General features: G+C 35.0%; 3 pseudogenes; all 3 read left to right on the forward strand.

Moving 5' to 3' along the window:
- The first annotated feature begins 5,823 nt into the window (after positions 1-5,823).
- Positions 5,824-6,926, forward strand: LOC149238464 (serine/threonine-protein kinase PBL27 pseudogene; annotated as a pseudogene).
- Positions 6,927-7,056: 130 nt separating this feature from the next.
- On the forward strand, positions 7,057-12,178 carry LOC149238465 (putative serine/threonine-protein kinase PBL7 pseudogene; annotated as a pseudogene).
- A 3,622-nt stretch (positions 12,179-15,800) lies between these two features.
- Positions 15,801-16,439, forward strand: LOC149238466 (serine/threonine-protein kinase PBL27 pseudogene; annotated as a pseudogene).
- Positions 16,440-17,879: the final 1,440 nt, after the last annotated feature.

Consider the following 17,879-nt stretch of genomic DNA (forward strand, 5'->3'; position numbering starts at 1 on the left):
TTGACCTTACTGGTGCAAAGAGCCCACCTTGAAAAAATAATATCCATGTGGAATTTTTTTTTTTAAATCAAGCTCCAAGTAAACCAATCAAAATATGAGCGTTCTTTTAATCAACAAAATCTCTGACTTAAAATAAAAGTGGCCTAGAATTGAATGTTATATCAACCATGTCAAGTAACTAACATTGGGTGAGAGATACAGGTCATGCACTTTGGATTAGTGAAATAATTGATCTGATAAAGCTCTAAATCGAATAGATGAATTACAGCCAAGAAACACAAATAAATGACTTAGAACTAAGACATGAGGTTGCCCTTTCAACCCCGTCATTAAATAACTCTTCTTTATGTCGTAGACCATTAAACTTTTTCTAATACTAGGTGGAAGTGGTATTGTAACATTAAACTCTGATAGTCTATGTCCTCGACTACTTCTGAAGATCCGCTCTATTACCAACATTTGGGGCTAGATAAGGTACCTGCAAAAAACATCAACATGAAAATGAAATCTACATCCTTGTAAAAAAATGGGAGGAGAAAAAATCCACAAATTGAAACAGACTATAGGATACCTCATTCCTGCAACATGATTATCTTGTCATGAATAATAAAAAAATAAATTAGGAGAAATGTAAATTTTGCCACATTTTGACAATGAAATATTTTTCATATTCTATGAACAATTGATGAAAAAGGTTGGCTAAAGCTTGTCAACATCAAGATTATAGTAAAACATAAAGGAACTGTTCCAACACATATATAATCCTAAACATAAGTATCTATACCTATAAGTATTTATTGAGGACATTGTATTTTTTGAAAATATGGAAGTGAAATATTCGAAATAAGACAATTTATGATACCATTACCTTACGAAGTCCATTCATTCGAGTATTTACGAAGTCCATTTAGGAATTTCTTCAAAGTTCAAAGTTCAAACAATTAACATGTAGCCTAAAAAAGCTCATATTTGAAAAGGAGATAACCTAAAGATGTAGAGTATATATCTGACATTTATATATCCTAATTTCCATACATTGAAATGACACTTTTTAGCTTACTATTATGAATTCAGTGCAAAATGCTAGAATAAAATATTGATGGATGTTTTGCTAATATAGAAGTTTTATACATGCATTTATTTAAACAGTTACTTGCAATCTCAAACATATCTAAGGATGCACACAATACGATGCATCTTTAGTGCTGGTGTGTGAACTTGAGGCATCGAATTTTAACATTTAACAGTTTGCCTACAATATGCACTAGCCGAATAGGTGAACAATAGTATTGTAGGTATGTGTTATGAATATATGTATTGCAGGCCAATAAGAGTATGGTTGGAATAGTCACGTCCAACCCTTCCAAGTTTGCCTATAATTTTCACTCGTGTAATAGGTGAACAATAGAACTGTAGGTGTGCATTTTGCATCACTTACCTAAATCCAACACCTTCAACATAGAAATTTCAAAGAATATGTCCAGAACTAGTAGGTAATTTGCAAAATGAAAGAGTTGGCTTGATTGTTTCTAGAAAAGACTAGATTCTTACATTATTCAATGTAAATTCATGACACTTTTCCAAGCTTAGATGGAACAAAAAGGAACTAAGCTAGAAGGTTATTTAAAGAATCCTTACCTAACCAAGGTAAAATGTTAGCCCTTTATTATAAAAAAATAAATGTAAAAAATCTAAGAAATTCAGTGAAGAGACTATAGAAATGTTCTTATCAAACCACTAACTTAAACAAAGCTAAGAAATATTGCTTTGTAAAATAGATATTCATGGTCAAATTAACAATAAAGTGACCTTTTAGCATAGTTAATTCACTAGTGCTGATTTTACAATATTTGGCCCAAACAATAAATAGAAAAAACCCATTTTCAATTTAGTAGGAGCATGCTAGGAAAATAATCTCACAATAATACCCATCACTGAACATTTTGACCCACTAAATCACTTTTACATACTTTAGAAGTCCTTCACCAAAGTACTTAAAAGTTGTGAACAATTTCATAACAATACTTCTAGCTATAGAACAAGCATTTCAAGCTTGCCTTTGTTTTATGATATGGATATTTGTCCTTCAAATAGAGTTATGTGGCACAGAACCACTTTCACCCTTAAGAAAAAATGTGGCTATAAATGCATGGTGAACTCTCTTAGCACAAATGTGCTCTTAGTATGGTATAGGATTCTCATAATAGTGCTAGGTTTAATGGTGCCAAAGGCTTTAGATTTTAACTATGATATGGTGCACGCTTGGCTTCAAGTCAATATATTCTTTTGGAATTTCATGTTGGGAAACCTCCAAATCTGTTTCTAGGAAAACTCAAGTTATGGAAAAAAAAAAATTATAATGGTTGTGATTCATATGGATGCACATTAACATATATGATTTTTCCTAAATTTTAATAATTTATGTATTTTTTGGTGACCTTTTAGCATAGTTAATGCACTAGTGCTGCTATTACAATATTTGGCCCAAACAATGAAAAAATCAACCATTTTCAATTTAGTAGGAGCATAATACCCATCATTGAACATTTTGACCCACTAAATCACTTTTACATCCGTTTGAAGTCCTTCAAAAAAGTACTTAAAACTTGTGAACAATGTCATAACAATCATTCTAGCTATTGAACAAGCATTTCAAGCTTGCCTTTGTTTTATGATATGGATATTTGTGCTTCAAACTGATTTATGTGGCACAAAACCACTTTTTCCCTTAAGAAAAAAATGTGGATATAAATGCATGGTGAACTCTTTTAACACAAATATGCTCTTAGTATGGGATAGGATTCTTAGACTAGTGCCAGGTCTAATGGTGCCAAGGAATTTATATTTTAACTATGATATGGTGCATGCTTGGCTTAAAGACAACATGTTCTTTAGGAATTTCATGTTGGGAAACCTCCAAATCTGTTTCTGGGAAAACTCAAGTTAAGTGGATTTTTTTTGTATAATGGTTGTGATTCATACAGATGCACATTAATATATATGTTCTTTCCTAAAGCTGAATAATTTATGTATTTTTTGGTCAACCAATTTTTTTATCTGATTTTTATCTAGTTCTGATTCAATTTGATAGCAGAAAGAACTCAGGAACTTCAGAGGATAAATTAATATCCTCCCCAACCAAGTTCAATTTCCACTTGTGATGTGATTGTTGTTCATGAGCCAATTTTTGATTCGTACAACAAATGTATATATTCTTGGAATATGATCTAACTATGAATATGGAAGAGTTCAACTATCTTTTTGAGGACATTGTATTTATGAAAATCTGGAAGTCAAATCTTTGAAATAACACAATTTATAGGAGTGACAAGGTATGCTAGGCAGTGGTAAGCTGGAAGTCAAGTCTAAAATAACATAATTTTGGACAGTTGAGAACTTCATATATGTGTAAGAATTGAAATCCATGAACACAATCACAACTCATCATATAATGCTCTAAGATCTCCAAAACCCTATATAGAGAAAATCAATAGAAACCTTAGCTCCACAAAATATATTTCAAAAAGATATTCGAAAAGATTTATTGTTGGAGTATCTTTGGTGGAGCTAGGGTTTCTCTTGGTTTTCCCTATCTAGGGTTTTTGAAAGCATGGGGAATTATATGATAGGTTGTGATTATGTTCGTGGGTTTCATTTCTTCTTTATATATATAAATTTTTCAGGTGAATGCTCCAAGAAACACTAGCACCTTAATACAAAAACACATAAAGTACAAAGAAGATTGAACAAGAGACATAGAGAGAGAGAAAGTAGCATTGCTATTTTATCTCTAACCCAAGTATGAAAAGGAACATGCACAAGTGCATGATCAACTATAATAACAACTCACTCCTTCCTCTATATATATGAGAGGTAAAGGGGCTTTACAATAACAAGTGGACCTAGTCCACTAAAGCAAACTTGCAAGACGCAAGTAGGTCCACCCATGTGAATCACTCTACTCTAAGTGACATGTGTGAGGCTCAAAGGTGACAATGATTAACTAGCAAGGCCTCCATGGCACGAGCACTACTCCCCAAGGTCCAACAATCCTCCAAAGGTCGAAAGCTCCAATGCACCTCCATGGTCATGTGTCTCCTTAAGGATAATGGGTATCCAAGGTCATGTGTCACCTTAAGGACTCCCACACCTACATATCCACTCCCTTGACCCAAGAGTCCAGATTTCAAGTGTAAACATCCATGCAAGCAACCAGGAAACCCTGTGCTATCTAGGGTTCAATTAACTCCTCTAAAATACCCAAATCTACTCCAAGCACATAAACTCCCTTCATGCATTAACAACATGAAGTCACCAAGTTCCATACTTATCCAACACTTCGAGGAAGAATGTCTCTCAAACATCCAAACAAGGTCTAGCAGTGAATAGTGAACCACCTCCAATGTCTAAGTCCATCATGGAAGAGCATGATCCAACCATACACCGTTCACCCCACATATTTCATTTATTCTTTATATATATGAAGTTTTTGGGGGGGAATTCTCCAAGAAACACTAGAACCTTAAGACAAAAGCACATAAAGTAAAAAGAAGATTGGACGAGAGAGAGAGAGAGAGAGAGAGAGAGAGAGAGAGAGAGAGAGAGAGAGAGAGAGAGAGAGAGAGGGAGAGTAGCACTGCTCTTACATCTCTAACCCAAGTATGAAAAGGAATATGCACAAGTGCATGATTGGCTATAATAACAACTCACTCATTCCTCTATTTATATGAGAGGTAAATGGGATTTACAATAACAAGTGGACCTAATCGACTACAAGAAAACTTGCAAGACACAAGTAGCTCCACCCATGTGAAGCACTCTACTCTAAGTGATATGTGTGAGGCTCAAAGGTGACAATGATTAACAAGCAAGGCTTCCACGGCATGAGCACTACTCCTCAAGGTCCAACAATCCTCGAAAGGTCTAAAGCTCCAATGTAGCTCCAATGTATCTCCATGATCATGTGTCTCCTTAAGGAAAATGCATATCCAAGGTCATGTGTCACCTTAAGGACTCCCACACCTACATATCTACTCCCTCAACCCAAGAGTCCACATGTCAAGTGTAAACGTCCATGCAAGCAACCAAGTAACCCCATGTATCTAGGGCTCAATAACCTTCTCTGAAATACCCAACTCTACTTAAACCACATAAACTCCCTTCATGCATCAACAGCATGAAGTCGCCAAGCTCCATACTTATACAATACTTCGAGGAAGAATGTCTTTCAAACATCCAAACAAGGTCTAGCAGCAAATCGTAAACCACCTCCAATGTCCAAGTCCATCATGGAAGAGCATGGTCCAGCCATACACCATGCACCCCACATATTCCATTTCTTCTTTCTATATATGAAGTTTTCGAGTGAATGCTCCAAGAAGCACTAGCACCTTAAGACAAAAACACATAAAGTACAAATAAGATTGAACAAGAGAGAGAGAGAAAGTAGCACTGCTCTTACATCTCTAGCCCAAGTATGAGAAGGAATATATGTTTGTAGCCTTTTTAAAGTTACGCATGACCAAACTAAGGAAATGGATTTAAACGAATAGAACAAGAATAGAAAGGAGATAATATATCACACTCTGCTCTACTCGCCACCTGGATGGCTTTCTTTCCCCTTGAACTGTTACTGGATTCTACTCAGACTAAGATTAACTTTTACATGATCAGAGATATTACTCTGATTTGCTAGCTTTCTTTCTTTCCCCTTGAACTGTTATTGGATTTCTCTTTTCCCCTTGAATTGTTATTGAAATTTCTTGTATCCACTTGAACTTAGATTTTGCTCATACAAAGATTAATTGTTAGTTGAGCAGAGAAATGAGTTGTTTTCCACGTTGTGGATCTGCAAATGATGTAAAGGATGTGAAACACATGCAAAGGTCTGAACTCAATGATATTAAGAGTAAATATGACCAAGAATACCCTGTTGCATCTTCTAATCAACTTCCTAAAGCCTCTTTGGATAGATTGAGATCGAAGTCCTCCCATGGGAACAAGCAAGATGAACCTCCTAGGATGGGGGATCCCCATATTGTTGTGCAAACATTCATTTTTTGAGAATTGGTTGTAGCGACAAATAATTTTTGGCCTGAGTGTCTGTTGGGTGAAGGAGGATTTAGCAAAGTTTATAAAGGGAGGCTTGAGAGCACTTGTCAGATTGTGGTTGTCAAGCAACTTGACAGGAATGGTTTGCAGGGAAACAAGGACTTCCTTGTTGAGGTTTTGATGTTGACTCTTCTTCATCACCAAAATCTTGTTAAACGTATTGGATACTGCACTAATGGGGATCATAGGCTTTTCGTACACAAGTACATGTAATTGGGATTGCTGGAAAACCATCTCCATGATCTCCCGCTTGATAAGGAGCCATTATATTGGAACAGAAGAATGAAAATAGTTGTAGGTGATGCAAGAGTGTTGGAATATTTTCATGACAAAACCAAAGCTCCAGTCATATATCGTGGTTTTAAATCCTCTAATATTTTACTAGATGAGGGATTTCATCCCAAGTTATCAGATTTTGGGTTGGCCATCGGACCTATTGAAGATAAGACTCGCGTTTCCACATGAGTAATGAGAAATTATGGATATTGTGCACCAAAGTATGCTATGACAGTTCAGTTGACTGTCAAGTCATATGTGTACAGTTTTGAAGTGGTCTTGTTAGAGTTAATAACAGGGAGAAAAGCTATTAACAATTCCTAGTCAGCAAAGGAGAAAAATCTTGTTCTTGGGCACGACCTTTGTTCAAGGACCACAAAAATATTTCACATATGGTTGATCCAAAGCTTAAGGGACTCTATCCCATGAGAGGCATGTATCAAGCACTTGTTGTGGCAGAAATGTGTCTTCAAGAGGATGTTGCCACTTAGCCCTTGATCGGTGATGTAGTAACAACTCTTGGTTACCTTACATCCTAGATGTGTGATCTTGCATTGAATCTTGTTCAAACTAATCAGTCTGCACCATCGACTCATGCCCATGAGAAAAGGAACAAGGAGAGGAAGTATCCTGATGGATCAAAAAGAGGAACTAATAAAGTAAGTAGACATGGAAGTAACCAGCATGAACAACGCCTTGAAGTGACTTTCCCTAAACATCACATTGCTCGTATTAGGGCTTTGAATACCTTAAATGAGTCTTGAGGTTCTTAGCAGGGTAGTGGTAAGGATTCTGGATATCTTGACAGGTCTCATGGGATGAGGCATAACCTTAGAAGAATTGGGAGACCCAATAGAGATGGGAAGCGAGTCTTAGCTATCAGTCGGGATCATGAACATGCAATTGCGGAAGCCAAATCATGGGGTGAGAATTTAAAACAAAGGAAAAGGAGCAATGCCCTTGGTGGTAATGGGACCTATGATTTTCACTAAGACTCTACTAGATTCACACGTGAACTATTAAGTTTTTGCAAATCTTTCATCTTCTTTGGAATAAATTCCTGCAGTTTCTGTACTATGATCCGAAACAGTGTATTTCATGTGTAAAATTTTTGTTTCAATCATGAAAGTTGTAAAGTGACTTTATAGAACTCAGATGATGCAATCTTGCTTCGCATTTGAATGAGTAGAATGAGAGGTTCAAGGGAGATTTTTAGGTTTTCCGAGTCCTCTGTGTATAGGAAGGCAATTGTTACTATAGAGAATTTATGTTAGTAGGAGGTTTGTAAAGGGTTCAAGGAATAATATCAGTATAGTCAGATTCTTTTTTAGATGAAAACAAAAAAAAATATTTTGTTAGCTCACAAATACTTACAACCAAACGTGGTTTCCAAAGTTCCTATACCCAAGCCTTAAAATCAAATTAGATAGAACTCAACCAAAAAAGTACACAGAGTGTGCATTGATTGAACTTATCACATACACCAAAATGAACACCAACAAATATGTGCATAGGAGTTTCATCAGAAAGGATTCTATTACCTCAAGGAATCCCTTTAAGACAACCTTTCTTGACATTTTTAGAGAAAAAATCATTGCAATTGCTACCTCCATGAATAACCAAAGAATTGGTAAACTCAGCTCATGCCTAAGGACACCCATTTTTAGGTTCTATCATGCCTTGTGACAATGTCAACTACCCAGGGCCATTGCAAAACAACTAGTCTATCAAAGCAAAGAATTAAAGACAAATAATGGACATTGAATGTTAACAGTACCAAGCATTAAGCCCTAGAAGAACACATATATAACCCAAATTCGGGGGTATTCATCCCATGTCCTTTGTAAAAACCCAACACCAAGTGATCCTTCCTTCTATCACATTCATTTAGAAAGATTATCCATTCTTCCACAAAAATATATAATTTACAAAGATATCAACTTGGAAAAGATAATTATCGAAATAAACAATGATAGATTCTCTATACCTTTTCTTATACTACCTATGCATTAAATTTGACCTATGCTTTCCTTGATGTTGACCATCTCATGATTTCAAAGTTTACATATTACCAACCAACTTTGTATTTTGTTTCACCATAATAGTGTACTTTTATGAAATATTTTCGATAAAATATTGCACTCAAAACCTGGAAAAAATCTTAGCATCCTTTACTTTTCAATCTTGACATTGAGCCCAATAGCTTAATATCATCCATGCACATATATTATGAGGTACCAAATTATGGGATATTTCTTAAATCCAACCTAGCCTTCTTATATGTTGTTAAATAGGAGAAGTTATCCTTCTTCCACAATAATTATTGGCAGAGGAACTATTCCATCTAATTGAGAAACCATGGAAAGATACATCAAAACACTGAATTTAACCCAAAATGCAAAAGTAGCCTCCTATGCAAGAATTTGGGTGGTTTCCTATACAAGAATTTTGAAAAAGGCTAGTTTCGAAAAGCTACTTCCCAAAAAATTCTAAAATTTGAGAATGTCTTTGATATGCACGATCTTCAACAAGTATAGGCACCTACAATGATCTTGTTGAATAACAAGAAATATAGAAGAGGTAATGAAGATAAATTCATTGAATCAATGACTAGGAGTTTAAAAAGTATATATCTTTAATACCTTAGTAAAAATATCAGATTGCAAAAAAAAGTGGCTTCATCATATGCGGAAAAAAAGAGTGAAATAACATATTGCAAACCATATTCTCTAAAAGTATTCCAACTATCTTATGTTGTAATTGATTTTTATTCCAAAATATATGGTGTAGACACAGTGCTTGATTTCATAGTTTCTATATCTAGAGCTTGTAAATTTTAATGTTTTCTTCATGCCAAAGAAAGATTGTAGTTCAAAGAGTCATCACTATCCTAGAAGATTTGTCTAATAGTTAGTGTGAGAAAGAAGAGCCATATTTTAGAAGGGTCTATACACAATAATTTCCAACAATTTCTAACAGAGTTGTTGGTAAAATGGTCAAAGAATTTTGTAGTTTGCAACCATTTCTGGTATTACTGTCGAGTTTCTAAAAAAGTTAAGTGGGTTCTAAAAAAGGTTGTTGGATTCCTCCTTTTTATTTCTATCAGAGTTGTTAGTAAAATGGTCAAAGCATTTTGTAGTTTGCAACCATTTTTGGTATTACTGCCGAGTTTCTAAAAAAGTTAAGTGGGTTCTAAAAAAGGTTGTTGGATTCCTCCTTTGTGTTTCATGTAGATGCAAGTTGAATCCATTAGTATAAAATTTTGTTAGACACCTAATCTGTTAGGGTTGGTGGGGAGGAATTCCAATAGTCATTGAAGTCCAAGTGACCTCTTGGAAGATGAAAACCAAGGGTCATAAAACTATGTATTAATATGTACATCTTGTGAATATAATAAATCCACACGAGTTATTAAAATATTTCCTATCAATTTGTGTGTGTTTGACCTAGTATCATTGTAGGTTCCTATATAGCATACTTAAATATATGAAAGCCATTAGTTTTGTGGCCTTAATGTGGGCACCATCACCAAAATTGTGCCCTCTCTATACATGTCAATTTTTCTCATTGAAACTACACCTAAGAATTTTATCATTTATGTTTTCCATATTTCAAACCTAACGCACTTAGCTACCCCTCTACTTGGTTTTGTCACAGTTCTAACCAATGTTCACCCACAAGTTTGTTAGTTCTATTTAATGCATGTTAAGGAAATATTGGCATATGATGCTTCAATCCTACACCCATTTCTCTCCTATATCATGGGATATTTATACATTCAAATACATATTAGAGGATATGCGCCAGTGGAAATAAATGCCACTGGAAACCTTCAGAGGATATGCAATTTGTGGTCATGGATAGTCTAAATCCTCACGGTGCTTCATTTTATATGGATGGAGACGAATGCTAAAAGTATTGGCTACTGTCTATTCAGTTGACCTCCATGCTATATCTTGCCTTGAGTTATATGTATATATCTATATAAGGCAAAAGTATATCACACTATGCTCTGCTGGCTACCTGGCTGGATTTTTTTCCCCTTGAACTGCTATTGGATTTCTTTTTTTCCCCTTAAAATGTTATTGAATTTTCTTGTTTCCCCTTGAACTTGGATTCTGCTCATAGTGAGATTAATTGTTAGCTAAGCAGAGAAATGATTTGTTTTCCATGTTGTGGATCTAAAAAGGATTTAAAGGATGTGTAGCTCTTGAAAAGGTCTGAACTCAATGATATTAAGAGAAAAGATGACCAGGAATACCTAGCTGCATCTTCTAATCAGCTTCCCAAAGCCTCTTCAGTTAGATTGTGATCGAGGTCCTCCCATGGGAATAGGCAAGATGAACCTACCAAGATGGGGGAACCACATATTGTTGTGCAAACATTCATTTTTCAAGAATTAGTTACAACGACGAATAATTTTTGACCTAAGTGTATGTTGGGTGAAGGAGGCTTTGGCAGAGTTTATAAAGGGAGGCTTGAGAGCATTCGTTAGATTGTGGCTGTCAAGAAACTCGACAGGAATGGATTGCAGGGAAATAAGGAGTTCCTTGTTGAGGTTTTGAGGTTGCATCTTCTTCATCACCCAAATCTTGTTAACCTTATTGGATATTTCTCTGATGTGGATCAGAGGCTTTTGGTATTCGATTAAATGCAATTAGGATCGTTGGAAAACCATCTCCATGATCTCCTGCATGATAAGGAGCCATTATATTGGAACACAATAATGACAATAGTTGCAAGTGATGCTAGAGGGTTGGAATACTTGCATGACAAAGCCAACCCTCCAGTCATATATTGTGATTTTAAATCCTCTAATATTTTATTGGACGATGGATGTCATCCAAAGTTATCAAATTTTGGGCTGGCCAAACTCGGATCTATTGGAGATAAGACTCATGGATATTATGGATTTTGTGCACTAGAGTATGCTATGATAGGCTAGCTGACTGTCAAGTCACATGTGTATAGTTTTGGATTGGTCTTGTTAGAGTTAATAAGAGGGAGAAACGCTATTGACAATTCCCTGTTAATAAAGGAGAAAAATCTTGTTCTTGGGCATGACCTTTGTTAAAGGACCACAAAAAAATTTCACAGATAGCTAATCAAGGGACTCTATCCCATGAGAAGCATGTATCAAGCACTTGCTGTGGCAGCAATGTGTCTTTAGGAGGATGTTACCACTCAGCCCCTGATCGGTGATGTAGTAACAACTCTTGGTTACCTTGCATCCCAGATGTATGATCCTGCAGTGAATCTTGTTCAAACTAATCAGTCTGCACCATCGATTCCTGCCCATGAGAAAAGGAACAAGGAGAGGAAGTATCCTAATGGATCAAAAAGAGGAACTGATAAAGTAAGTAGACATGGAAGTAACCAGCATGAACTACGCCTTGCAGAGACTTCCCCTGAACGTCACACTGCTCGTGTTAGGGCTTCGAATACCTTAAATGAGTCTCGAGGTTCTCAGGAGGGTAGTGGTAGGGATTCTGGAGATTCTGACAAGTCTGATGGGATGAGGCATAGCCTTAGAAAAATTGGGAGACCCAACAGAGACAGGAAGCGAGTCTTAGCTGTCAGTCGAGATCGTGAACATGCAATTGCTGAAGCCAAATCGTGGGGTGAGAATTTAAGAGAAAGGAAAAGGAGCAATGCCCTTGGTGGGAGTGGGACATATGATTTTCACTGAGACTCTACTGGAGTCGCACATGAACTATTAAGTTTTTGCAAATCTTTCATCTTCTTTGGCATAAATTCTTGTAGTTTCTGTACTCTGATCAGAAACTGTGTATTTCATGTGTAAAATTTTCGTTTCAATCATGAAATTTGTAAAGTGACTTTACAAAATTTAGATGATGCAGTCTTGCTTGGCATTTGAATGAGTAGAGTGAGAGGTTCAAGGGAGATTTTGAGGTTTTCCCAGTCCTCTATGTATAGGAAGGCAATTGTTACTATCAAGCATTTATGTTAGTAGGAGGTTTGTAAAGGCCTCAAGAAATAATATCAGCATAGTCAAATTCTTTTTTAAATGAAAACAAAAAATTATACTTTGTTAGCTCACAAATCCATGAGAAATAATATCAGCATAGTCAGATTCTTTCTTAAATGAAAATGTAAAAAATATATTTTGTTAACTCACAAATACTTAAAACCAAACATGGTTTCCAAAGTTCCTATACCCAAGCCTTAAAAGCAAAGTAGATAGAACTCAACTAAAAAAGTATACATAGTGTGCATTGCTTGAACTTATCACATACACCAAAATGAACACCAACAAATATGTGTATAGGAGTTTCATCAAAAAGGATTCTATTACCTTAAGGAATCCCTTTAAGACAACCTTTCTTGATATTTTTAGAAAAACAATCATTGCAATTGCTACCTCCATGAATAACCAAAGAATTGGCAAAATCAATTCGTGCCCAAGGGCACACATTTTTAGGTTATATCATGCCTTGTGACAATGCCAACTACCCAGGGCCATTGCAAAACAACTAGGCTATCAGAGAAAATAATTAAAGACAAATAATGGGCATTGAATGTTAACAGTACCAAGCATTAAGCCCTAGCAGAACACATATAAAACCCAAATTCGGAGGTATTCATCCCATGTCCTTCCTAAAAAACCAACACCAAGTGATCCTCCCTTCTCTCGCATTCATTTAGAGAGATTATCCATTCTTCCACAAAATATATAATTTACAAAGCGAGAAACTTTGAAAAGATAATTATCGAAATAAACAATGATAGATGCTCTATATCTTTGCGTATAATACCTATGCATTGAATTTGACCTATTTTTTCCTTGATTCTTAAGGGTCTCATGATTTCAAAGTTTCCATATTACGAACCAACTTTGTATTTTGTTTCACCATAATAGTCTAGTGTTATAAAATATTTTCAATAAAATATTGTACCCAAAACCTTGCAGAACTCTTAGCATCCTTTATTTTTCAATCTTGACATTGAGCCCCATAGCTTAAGATCATCCATGCACATATATTATGAGGTACCAAATTATGGGATATTTCTTAAATCCAACCTAGCCTTCTTATATGTTGTTAAATAGGAGAAGTCATCCTTTTTCCACAATAATTTTTAATATGTTATATATCTTTAATATGTTATATATCTTTAATAACTCAGTGAAAATATCAGATTGCAAAAAAAAAATTGGCTTCATCAGATGCGGAAAAAAAAGTGAAATAAAATATTGAAAACAATATTCTCTAAAAGTATTCCAACTATCTTATGTTGTAATTGATTTTTATTCCAAAATATATGGTGTAGACACAGTGCTTGATTTCATAGTTTCTATATCTAGAGCTTGTAAATTTTAATGTTTTGTTCATGCCAAAGAAAGATTGTAGTTCAAAGAATCATCACTACCCTAAAAGATTTGTCTAATAGTTAGTGTGAGAAAGAAGAGCCATATTTTAGAAGGGTATATACACAATAATTTCCAACAATTTATAATAGAGTTGTTGGTAAAATGGTCTAAGCATTTTGTAGTTTGCATCCATTTTTGGTATTACTGGCGAGTTTCTAAAAAAGTTAAGTGGGTTCTAAAAAAGGTTGTTGGATTCCTCCTTTCTGTTTTATGTAGATGCAAGTTGAATCCATTAGTATAAAAGTTTGTTGAGTTTTTTAATATGTTATATATCTTTAATAACTCAGTGAAAATATCAGATTGCAAAAAAAAAATTGGCTTCATCAGATGCGGAAAAAAAAGTGAAATAAAATATTGAAAACAATATTCTCTAAAAGTATTCCAACTATCTTATGTTGTAATTGATTTTTATTCCAAAATATATGGTGTAGACACAGTGCTTGATTTCATAGTTTCTATATCTAGAGCTTGTAAATTTTAATGTTTTCTTCATGCCAAAGAAAGATTGTAGTTCAAAGAATCATCACTACCCTAAAAGATTTGTCTAATAGTTAGTGTGAGAAAGAAGAGCCATATTTTAGAAGGGTATATACACAATAATTTCCAACAATTTATAATAGAGTTGTTGGTAAAATGGTCTAAGCATTTTGTAGTTTGCATCCATTTTTGGTATTACTGGCGAGTTTCTAAAAAAGTTAAGTGGGTTCTAAAAAAGGTTGTTGGATTCCTCCTTTCTGTTTTATGTAGATGCAAGTTGAATCCATTAGTATAAAAGTTTGTTAGACACCTAATATGTTAGGGTTGGGGGAAGGTATTCCAATAGTCATTGAATTCCAAGTGACCTCTTAGAAGATGAAAACCAAGGGTCATAAAACTATGTAATAATATGTACATCTTGTGAATATAATAAATCCGCACGAGTTATTAAAATATTTCCTATCAATTTTGTGCGTGTTTGACCTGGTATCATTGTAGGTTCCTATCTAGCATACTTAAATGTGTGAAAGCCATTAGTTTTGTGGCCTTAATGTGGGCACCCCCACCAAACTTGTCCCCTCTCTATGCATGTCAATTTTTACTGTTAAACTACACCTAAGAATTTTATCATCTATGTTTTCCATATTGCAAACCTAATGCACTTAGCTACACCTATGCCTCGTTTGGTCACCACTCTAACCAATATTCACCCACAAAATTTTTAGTTTTATTTAATGCATGTTAAGGAAAAATTGGCATATGGTGCTTCCTCCAATCCTACACCCATTTCTCTCCTGTATCATGGGATTTTTATACATTCAAATAAATATCAGAGGATATGTGCCCCTAGAAAACTTCAGAGGATATGTAGTTTATGGTCATGGATAGTCTAAATACTCATAGTGCTTCATTTTATATGGATGGAGTCAAATGCTAAAAGTAGTGGTTGTTGTCTGTTCGGTTGACTGCCATGCTATGGCTTGCCTTCTTATATATATATATATATATATATATATATATATATATATATATATATATTATTGAATTTTATCTATATATATGTTTGTAGCCTTTTTAAAGTTACGCATGACCACACTAAGAAAAAGGATTTAAACAAACAAAACAACAAAATATATCACACTTTGCTCTGTTGGCTGCCCGATTGGCTTTCTTTCCCCTTGAACTGTTATTGGATTTCTTTTTTTTCCCTTGAACTATTATTGAGTTTTCTTGTTTTCCCTTGAACTTGGATTCTGCTCATACTGAGATTAAATGTTAGCTAAGTAGAGAAATGAGTTGTTTTCCATGATGTGGATATGCAAAGGATGTAAAATACATGTAGCACTTGAAAAGGTATGAACTTAATGATATTAAGAGCAAAGATGACCAGGAATACACTGCTGCATTTTCTAATCAGCTTCCCAAAGCCTCTTCAAATAGATTGAGATCGAAGTCCTCCAATGGGAATAGGCAAGATGAACCTCCCAAGATGGGGGAACCACATATTGCTGCGCAAAAATTCATTTTTTGAGAATTCACTACAGTGATGAATAATATTAATCCTGAGTGTCTATTGGATGAAGGAGGCTTTGGCAGAGTTTATGAAAGGAGGCTTGAGGGAACTGGTCAGGTTGTCGATGTCACGTAACTCGACAGGAATGGATTGTAGGGAAACAGGGAGTTCCTTGTTGAGGTTTTGATGTTAATTCTTCTTCATCACCAAAACCTTGTTAACCTTATTGGATATTGCATTGACGGGGATCAAAGGCTTTTGGTATACGAGTACATGCAATTGGGATCACTGGAAAACCATTTCCATGACCTCTCGCCTGATAAGGAGCCATTATATTGAAACACAAGAATGAAAATAGTTGCAGCTACTACAAGAGGGTTGGAATATTTGCATGACAAAGACAACCCTCCGATCATATATCATGATTTTAAATCCTCCAATGTTTTACTGGACAAGAGATTTCATCGAAAGTTATCAGATTTTTGGTTGGCCAAACTCGGACTTGTTGGAGATAAGGCTCACATTTCCACACAAGTAATGGGAACTTATGGATATTGTGCACCAGAGTATGCTATGACAGGCTAGCAGACTGTCAATTCAAATGTGTATAGTTTCGAAGTGGTCTTGTTAGAGTTAATAACAGTGATAAAATCTATTGACAATTCCCAGTAAGGAGGCTCTAGAGGAGGTCCCATGAAATCAACGATCCCACCAAACAGAAAATTTGAAGAAAATTAAAGAAATGAAGAAAAACCCTACCTCAGAGGAGTTCCCATGAAATCAACCCACCCAATAGAAAACCTGAAGACAATGAAAGAAATGAAGAAAAACCTTACCTCATAGTCAAACATTGTGCACATGCAGAATCGTAATGGCTGATTTCAAATAAAGGCATCAGAATTAAACCCTGTACATTTCATGCCATCCCGAAATAAATAATAATAATAATAATATCTAACTAGTTTTTTGTTGAAAATAGAAACAAGAGATGCTAAATATGGAAGTGCTAAAAATAGCACTACCATAAATAGCATTTTGAGATACCTTCCTATTTTAGTTATTCCCTGAATGAAAATAGAGAGGTAAAATTCGAAGTTGTTCTTAGCATCTGTTTGATTAATAATTAATTAATTCATCTTGAGTTAATTAGTTGTAGAAAATCAAACATGAAGTCTATGTGAGGACATGCAATAGGTATCCCATTGATTGAGGAATTTATCCCTTATTTAAAGGGATAAGGATGAGTTGTAATTTGTTAGCTCAATTAACTGAGTTAAGTCTAGTTAGATTAGTTCAAATAGTTTGTTGAACTAATTGTGAGTTCAGTTAGTTAATGCATGCATGCATGTAACTACTGCACTTTAGATAACTAAATATTCTCTCATAAATAACTCATGCATGTTAGTTCAAACAGAGACCCAATTGAGATCATATGATGGGACAATGTACTATCAGTTGCAGGAATATTCCATGGAGGATATCTCTTGTATGCAGAAGGAATTCCTTCCTTAGAGATTGTGCAGTTACTTTTGGGTTTGGTGAGTGTGTGATGAGGCCAATTCACACAGGTGGCATCATTGGACCCTAAGGAAAACTACACAAGGGAATAGGAGGTTTGGAGGGCTGAGGGAAGGCATATCTTTTGTCTATTCAGTCTGTGAGTTGTACTTTTCGATTTCAGAGGGAGCAGGATAGCTTGTGAGCTGATTCTTTGTGTAATCTGAATATATTTCCACTTGTATGATAATACAAAGATCGTGGTTTTTATCTGAGTCTTTCCCCAGAGTATCCTTTTGTGTTCATGTGTGATTGATTTCTCATTCTCAGTTATATGTGTTCTATTTTATCTTTCTCATATCCGATTAAGATTCCGCAAGTTTGTTGTAGAAGTATATCTTGTATTTTGCTTTAGTATATTGCATAATTTGTTGATCTACAGTGGAAAATTCTACATGGTATCGAAGCTAAGGTGATCAAAGCGAAGAAAAGTATACAAAGAAGGGAGAAGTTAAAAGTTTCAAGTCCCTGATTATAGAATTTGAATTCTTATCACATCTCAAATTTCACCAATGGTGTCAACGGTTTAAGACTCAAGTATGCCCTTAATGGCAG

Source organism: Pinus tabuliformis, chromosome 8, assembly GCF_031772625.1.
Source record: "Pinus tabuliformis cultivar Carrire ecotype Pingquan chromosome 8, CPIR1, whole genome shotgun sequence".
NCBI classification, from domain to species: domain Eukaryota; kingdom Viridiplantae; phylum Streptophyta; class Pinopsida; order Pinales; family Pinaceae; genus Pinus; species Pinus tabuliformis.